Below are 7,912 nucleotides of genomic sequence, written 5' to 3'. Positions count from 1 at the left end.
AAAGGTTTTGGTGGCTAGTTTGCATGTCCACCACTACACTTACACCTATAAGTGTTTGTAATCCAACTGCAATTGCATGTCCCACAACACGACTGCAACTGGAATGGTATGATTTTTGTTTGGCAGTTGCATGTCTACCAAAACACTTTTTTTAGCTTCAAATGTTTGTAACCGGAATGCAACTGCATGCCCTACACAGCTACAACTGGTCAGTATACTTTATTGTGTAGTTAGTTGTGTATCCATCACTACACTTGCAGCCGCAAGTGTTGTAACTCAATCGCAACTGCATGCTCCAAACATGATTGCAACTAGGCTAGTAAGGGATTTTGTTGGTTAGTTAAATGTCCCTCACTACACTTCAACCGCAAGTGAAATAACTCGACTACAACTGCATGCTCTGCAAAACTGGGTCGTAGATTTTTTTTGTCGATTATTTGCATGCCTGATGACCCACAAGTATAGGGGATCAACCGTAGTAGTTTTGATAAGTAAGAGTGTCGAACCCAACAAGGATCAGAAGAAAATGACAAGCAGTTTTCAGCAAGGTATTTTCTGCAAACACTGAAATTATCGGTAACAGATAGTTTGATAGCAAGGTAATTTGTAACGAGAAATAAGTAACAATAGTAACAAAGGTGTAGCAAGGTAGCCCAATCCTTTGTGTAGCAAAGGACAGGCCGGAACTTTCTCTTATAGCAAGTAAACGCTCTTGAAGACACACAAGAATTTCATCTAGTCACTTTCATCATGTTTGTTCGATTCGGTTCGCTACTTTGATAATGTGATATGTGGGTGGCTCGGTGCTTGGGTGTTTCTCTTACTTGAACAAGCCTCCCACTTATGATTACCCCCTCTCGCAAGCATCTGCAACTATGAAAGAAGAAATAAGATAAATCTAATCGTAGCATGCAACATATGGATCCAAATCAGTCCCTTACGGAATAGCGCATAAACTAGGGTTTAACATTCTGTCACTCTAGCAACCCATCATCTAATTACTACTCCACAATGAATTCCCTTCGGCCTAAATATGGTGAAGTGTCATGTAGTCGACGTTCACACAACACCACTAAGAGAAACAACAACATACATATCATCAAAATATCAAACAAATACCAAATTCACATGATTACTTATGACAAGACTTCTCACATGTCCTCAAGAACAAAAGCAACTACTCACAAATTATATTCATGGCCAAGATCATAGGGATCTTGTATATCATTAAGGATCTAAACATACAATCTTCCACCAAATAAACCAACTAGCATCAACTACAAGACGTAATCAACACTACTAACTACCCACATGTACCAATCTGAGGTTTTAATACAAAGATTGAATAGAAGAGATGAACTAGGGTTTGAGATTAGATGGTGTCGGTGAAGATGTTGATGAAGATTGATCCTCCCATGATGAGAGGGTTGTTGGTGATGACGATGACTTCGATTTCCCCCTCCCGGAGGGAAGTGTTCCCAGCAGAATCGCTCCACCGGAGAGAAAAAGTGCTCCTGCCCAAATTCCGCCTCGAGACGGCGGTGCTCCGTCCCGAAAGTCCTCTCCTTATTTTTTTCCTAGGACAAATGGGCTTATATACTAGAAGATGGGCACCGGTGGCTGGCTAGGGGCCCCACAAGCCACCAGTGCGTGCCCGGGGGGTGGGCGCGCCTTGGTGCCTCGTGGGCACCTGGCTGGTCCCCTCTGCTATTTCTTTATTCTAGTATTTTTTATTCCAAAATAATTCTCCCTGAAATTTCAGCTCATTTGGAGATGTGCAGAATAGGTATCTCTGACATAGTTTTTTCAGGCCCAGAATTCCAGTTGCCGGCAATCTCACTCTTCATGTAAATCTTGCAAATTAAGAGAGAAAAGGCATTAGAATGGTACTACAAAGTATTATATTGGCCAAAAATGTTATAAATAACAGTAGGAAATCATGATGCAAAATGGACGTATCAATGCCCACCACTACACTTTGCAACCGCTCACTAGTGGGAAAACGGCTAGCCACAACTTTTGTTCGTGGCGCTCCATTTTTCAATAATGCCAGCACTATGTTTTTCAAATAGTGCTTGCATGGGCCAAATTGGCACGCCAACTATAATTTGGTAGTGCTAGCATAGATATTTTTCTAATGTCACTACTATGTGGGCCCAACTATCATGACCAGTTGCAAGATACTACTGGCGTAAGGTTTATAAGAACGCCATAGATAAGTAACCTAGTGATGACGTGCCATTGATAACCCACAAGTATAGGGGATCGCAACAGTTTTCGAGGGTAATTATTTAACCCAAATTTATAGATTCGACACAAGGGGAGCCAAAGAATATTTGAAGGTATTAGCAGCTGAGTTGTCAATTCAACCACACCTCGAGACTAATTATCTGCAGGAAAGTGATCAGTATCAAAGTAGTTTGATAGTTTTGATAGTAGTGACAGCAGCAATGGTAACAGTAACAGTGATAGCAGTAGCAACAGTAGTAACTTAACAAGAACAATATATGATAAATTCGTAGGCATTGGATCAGTGACTTGTTGGATGATATTCATCATGTGACAGTTATAACCTAGGGCGATACGACACTAGCTCCAGTTCATCGATATAATGTAGGCATGTATTTTGTAAATAGTCATATGTGCTTTATTAAAAGAACTTGCATGACATCTTTTGTCCTACCCTCTCGTGGCAGCGGGGTCCATATTGGATACTAAGGGATATTAAGGCCTCCTTTTAATAGAGGACCGGAACAAAACATTAACACATACTGAATACATGAACTCCTCAAACTATGGTCATCACCGAGAGTGGGCGCGGTTGTTGTCACTTCGGGGTTGTCGGATCATAACCGTAGTAGGTGACTATAACTTGCAAGATCGGATCTAACACATGGATATAATGATGAATTCATAAACGGTTTAGATCTAAAATCATGGCACCCGGGCCCAAAGTGACAAGCAATAAGCATAGCAAAGTCATAGCAACATCAATCTAAGAACATAGTGGATACTAGGGATCAGGCCCTAACAAAACTAACTCGATTACATGATGAGTCTCATCCAACTCCTCACCGACCTGCGAGCCTGCGAAGGAATTACTCACTCCCAGTGGGGAGCATCATGGAATTGGCGATGGAGATGTGTTAGTGATGACGAAGAACAAAGACCCCCCTCTCCGGAGCCCTAAACGAACTCCGGATCTGCCCTCCCGAGGAAGAACAGGGCTTGGCGGCGGCTCCATCTCGTGGATTGTGATAATTCTTTCTCCCTGATTTTTTCCTGGAATAATGTGATTTTATAGTGTCAGGGGGATCGTCAACGGGGCCACCAGGTGGGTACAACCCACCTGGGCGCGCCAGGAGAGGGGGCGCGCCCTTGTGGGTTGTGCCCACCCAGGGCCCCCCCCTCTAGTGGGTCTTGGCTCCAAAAATCCTCTTTTAGTCCATAAAAATTCCTCGCAAAGTTTCGTTCCATTCCGATAATTTTTATTTCTGCACAAAAACAACACCATGGTAGTTCTGCTGAAAACAGCGTCAGTCCGGGGTTAGTTTCATTCAAATCATGCAAATTAGAGTCCAAAACAAGAGGAAAAGCGTGAGAAAATTTAGGTACGTTGGAGACGTATCAACTCCCCCAAGCTTAAACCTTTGCTTGTCCTCAAGCAATTCAGTTGATAAACTGAAAGTGACAAAGAAAAACTTTTACGAACTCTTTTGCTCTTGTTTGCATAAATAAGCTTAAACAACACCTAGGTTTTCAGCCAACATTATAACTAACCATGTCAACAATAACATTTAGAGATTATAATGACTCATATCAATGACATAATCAGCCAGCAAGCAATAATAAAATATCTCAAACAGCAACACGTTGTCAAAACAACCATGATATAATATGACAATAGCGTTATCTCGCTAGCCCTTTCTGAGACCGCAAAACATAAATGCAGAGCACCTCCAAAGTTCAAGTAGCGACTAAACATTGAAATTAATGGTAGAAAAGATCCAGTCATGATGCACCCAACATTAGCTACACATAATGCATAAATCATGACAGCTGTGCTCTACTCAGTTTCTGGCGCTTTTTTAGAAGGTGGTGACACAATATAAAAGTAAATAGATAGTCCCTTCGCAGAGGGAAGTAGTGATTTGCAGAGGTGCCTGAGCTCAATTTTTAAAACAGAGATAAATGATATTTTGGGATATGCACCCTTCTTATTCACTTCACGACCATCAGTTATCAATATCTTCCATGCTAAGCACGCTAGTGGCGGTTCCCAAGCAGAAATGTAAAGGTTGACTCCATTGGGAGTTTTTGTTTAATTATTTCAGAGATGAACTCTTTTTCATGTTTGCAGTTTGGGACTGGGCATCCCTATTACCACCCATTTTCTCATGCGATGGCGAATGAAAACACTCGACCTGAGAATAACCCTCTTAGCATGGAAGATACCGACCACCTCCTGTCATTCCACGAACGATCCAGACACACAAAAAGGATAATTTTTAGAAGTTTTAGAGGTGGCACATGCAAATTTACTTTGGACGGCAGGGTAATACTGCATATAGATAGGTATGGTAGACTCATCTGGAATAACTTTGGGCTCAAGGTTTTTGATGTACAAGCAGAGTTCCCACTTAGTACAGGTGAAGGCTAGCAATTAAGATTGAGAAGCGGCCAGCTAGAGAGCAACAATGATCATAACCATGCATTATGCATAAGTAACATTGGACACTAGCATGAGTAGGATATGAACACCATGAACATAAATATCATAGAGGCTATGTTGGTTTTGATTCAACTACATGCATGAACATGTGCCAAGTCAAGCCACTCGAACATTCAGAGAAGGATATCATATCATCATACTACATCACAATCATTTTAAGGCTATGTTGATATCCAAGATAAACCATTATCAACTCCCAGCTACTTATGCATGGGATGAGAAACTATAATCTCTAATTATCATTGCAAACATCTTTAATCATAATGGGCTGAATCATGGATACTAGGTTAAACATATTTACAAAAACAAAACAAGTTGAGTTCATACTAGTTTCTCCCCGCCACGGCCAGTTCATCGGATGTCGTCATTATTGCCTTTCACTTGCACGACCGAATGTTATGAACATAATAATAGTGCAAGAGTGCCATGGACTAAGCTGGAATCTGCAAACATTTTATTCAACAGGAGAAGACAAGGTAAAATGTGATCTTATTAGTTCAACAATTATTCATATGATAGCCACTCAACATTTTCATCGTGGTCTTCTCCTTGGTAAGACTCGAATAAAAAGAAAAGAAGTTCAGAGAAACACACTGAAATATTTTTGGAGTTTTTGATTTTCTTAAACAAGCAAATAAAAGGGAAAAGCAAAACGAGAAAAACTATTTACACGGGAAAGCTCGCAACAAGCAAAAGAAGAACACGGAAATCTTTTTGGATTTTCTTTTTAATACTACTACTAAGCATGCATAGAAAGTAAATTACTACAACTAATTCTTTTGGTTTTTCTAAAGTTTTTCAAACATACAAGAAGAAAGCAAGGAAATAAATCTAAGCATGGATGATACAATGAAAAAGTGTGAACACCGACAAATGAAGTATGTGGACATGAATGTAATGTCGGTGGGAACACGTACTCCCCCAAGCTTAGGCTTTTGGCCTAACTTGGTAGTCGATCAGTAGCCTGGAGGGTAGTAGGGGTGCTGAGGAACGGGCATCCACTCATCCCACTGCTGAGGCTCCTCCTATGCTGCCTCCGCAACATCCTGAGCATTCTGGTAGGTGATGATGTCTGCAGGCATAATCATGTATCCGACCCTGGCAACAGGATCAAACAAAGCAGGAGCAGGCAATGGAACAATATCACGAGTGTTTACACTAAAAACCAGGTTATACGGAATAGGGATGTTAGGAGATCTGTCATCAGTAAAATGGTGGTGATACATAGCTGCACGGTCGAGGTAAACTGTGGTCAGAGGGTAATCATGGGGGCGTATCTCAACCTAAAAGTGAGCCTCCAAACGAGTAGCATAAATCCCACCATGTATTTGACCCTGAGATTTATTAAGATGCAGGCGATGAGCCACAATAGCTCCCAAGCTATAAGTGTTGTCACCCTCGAGTGCCCGGCGTAAAACAACAAAGTCTGGTGCGCTGAGCGCGCCTACTTTCTTTCTAGCAAGCAGACACTTAGCAACAAATAAAGCAAAATAATGTACAATAGGAAAGTGTAAGCTAGCAGCCGTGGTGGCCGACACTCCTCTCTCATCTCCCACCGTCAAAGCGCGATAAAAGGCCTCAAACTCGGCCGGCCTAGACTTAGCCAAGCTCCCATCAGAAGGGATCATGCATATGTTACAAAATTCAGTAAGTGGTATCTGATGATTTTCAGCGTATAAATCAAAGCTCACTTCAGGAGGATTATTCCTAGGCAGGAAAGTAAAACTTTGAACAAAGATGTTTGTGAGGATTTGGTGCTGATCACACTCATCTGCAATGAAGTGGTGAGGTCGGCATTAGCAATATATTCCATGAACTCCTCAAAAATTCTAGCCTCTTATAGGAACGGGATGTGCGGCCATTCGCACGGCCGTACTTCTGCCAACCTCCGAGGGTGGAGATCATTGTCAGAAGACTCCCCAGTAACACCCTTGGAGTTCTTCCTCGAGCCAAACTTCCTGAAGATATTCATGTTCGCGTACAATTTCAAGCAACAATCCCCCGAAACAGTTTTGGAAAAGGAGCTTCAAGCTAAGAGATCGAAATCCGCGGGTTTGAGCTCAAGAACACGGGAGAGAGAGAGAGCAGTGGGGATTTTTTTTGAAGGTAAGTGATGATGTGGGCTAAAGAGATAAGTGAGGGGGCCCACAACCCACCAGGGCGCGCCTGGGGGTCCTGGAGCGGCCAGGTGGGTTGTGCCCACCTGGTGCACCTCCCTCTGATATTATTTGCACCAAAAATTATTAAATATTCAGAAAAAAATCATATCAGGTTTTCAAATCATTCTGAGAACTTCTATTTTTGGGTCATTTTTTTATTGCACGGGAAATTCAGAAAATAGACAAAACATGACATTTTATTTTATTTAACTAGTAAAACAGAAAACAAAAAGGTAGGGACATAAGGTAGTGCTTACTAAATTCATCAACTTCATACTGCTCAAAAATGATTCATTAATAAGGTTGATCTGGTCTTATTAACATCCACTTTCGATTAGAATGAAACCGAAGAACTTTCGTGAAACACTAAGTTACCTCAATGGGGATATGCATTTCCCCAACAATAAGCATTTCATATTTCTTTTTGACAGTAGGTAGAGGTATTTGAAAACTTCCAATAGTGATTGTCGGAGATTTTTCAATAACATTAATACCATTCACTTGGAATTGTTTCTTCGGGAAGTGCACCGTATGCTCATTACCATTAATATGAAAAGTGATCTTGCTTTTATTACAATCAATAACAGCCCGTGCGGTATTCAAGAAGGGTCTACCAAGGATAATCGACATGTTGTCGTCCTCAGGCATCTCAAGTATAACAAAGTCAGTCAAAATACTAACATTAGCAACAACAAGGGGCACATCCTCACATATACCGATAGGTATGGCAATTGATTTGTCAGCCATTTGCAAAGATATTTTAGTAGGTGTAAGTTTATTCAAGTCAAGTCTTTTATAAAAAGAGAAAGACATAACACTAACACCAGCTCCTAAATCACACATAGCAGTCTTCACAAAATTCTTTTTGATAGAGCAAGGTATAGTTGGTATACCCGGATCTCCAAGTTTTTTAGGTACTCCATCCTTAAAAGTATAGTTAGCAAGCATAGTGGAGATTTCAGCTTCCGGTATTTTTCTCTTATTTGTGATGATGTCTTTCATATACTTTGCATAAGGAGGC

The sequence above is a fragment of the Triticum dicoccoides genome, chromosome 5B, assembly GCF_002162155.2.
Source record: "Triticum dicoccoides isolate Atlit2015 ecotype Zavitan chromosome 5B, WEW_v2.0, whole genome shotgun sequence".
Classification (NCBI taxonomy): Eukaryota; Viridiplantae; Streptophyta; class Magnoliopsida; order Poales; family Poaceae; genus Triticum; species Triticum dicoccoides.
This window is presented reverse-complemented; position numbering follows the sequence as displayed.